Below are 1,225 nucleotides of genomic sequence, written 5' to 3' on the forward strand. Positions count from 1 at the left end.
TGTTATCAATAATAAACGAAGTGTCAAGAAACTGAAAAGGGGAATCAGAAAAAAATCTATGCCGAACGAGATAAGAGCTAGATAACGAGAGATAAGAGCATCCTCTGGAGACGCGACATCTGCAGCATCCCCTCGCATTCGGCAGGAAGCGAAGCTGCTTTCGTTGGCTCTGCTGGGAGATCTCGCGACGAGATTTCTGCTGCTTCTTGACCTCTGATCTGCTGTTATATTGCGTGGTCTGTTGCACGAGATTTTCACGCGACGAAGGAACTACTCTCGTCTGGCTTCGCGTGCGGGAGAGGCAAGGCTCTGTTATATTATCATTCAACAGCAAATCCTTACTTAAGATATACATATTCCTATAATTCTGTTGAGTTAGCTTTTCTCCAGGGGGGGGGGGAGGGGGCAAGGGGCATAAGTATCGGTCAGATATCACGAAATTTTATTAGCTCTGCATTCAAACATGGAGAGGAAATGGCCTTTATCAAAGAGAATTGCATATTATTCTTCGACATTATTGCGGCTTTATCAGCGGCAATAAATCTGTTTATTAGCACACACACCTTTTTTATTCTAGTTTGTCGGCTCTTCCCCTCCCAGCCCATCTCTTTAGGTGCGTGTCCAAATCCAGTGATTTAACTTTTATATTTAATTTAGCCTCGGAATTCCATGAAATCGCATGCCGATTTGCATGCATCAATAATCGTAAAGCTCACCCAATCGCCGGCACTCTCTGGTTTGAAGAGAATAAATATGCGGGATAATGCAGTTTGATCGGGGGACCCGCCGGCCTGCCCTCATATGTAAACCCGAGTACCTGCCAATAAGCCCCTGGTACTCTGCCGCCCCTCGGGTCCCTTCAGGGCGAGGCTGCCCCGGCGCCCTCCGCTCGCGCCGCCGTCAGGTCGCCCGGCGCCTTCTGTGCGGCAGCTCTCTCCCTCTTCATCTTTTCTCCTCCTTCTTTTCTCCTCTTCCTCATTGTTGCTTCTTTTATCATCCTTTCTTTCTCCTCCCCCTTCTTTTCTCTTCCTCCCTTTTCTATTTTTCTCTTCCTCCTTGTTTCTTCATCTTTTCTTCTCTCCTTTGTCTACTCTTCTTTTCTGACTCTCCTTTTTTCAATTTTCTCATCATCCTTCTCCCGTCTCATGCCTTCCACTTTTCGGTCTCTCCTTTTCTATTTCTCGTTTACTTCTCTCTTTCATTGCCTCCTCACCACGTCTTCCCT

Source organism: Penaeus monodon, chromosome 19 (genome assembly GCF_015228065.2).
Source record: "Penaeus monodon isolate SGIC_2016 chromosome 19, NSTDA_Pmon_1, whole genome shotgun sequence".
NCBI lineage: Eukaryota > Metazoa > Arthropoda > Malacostraca > Decapoda > Penaeidae > Penaeus > Penaeus monodon.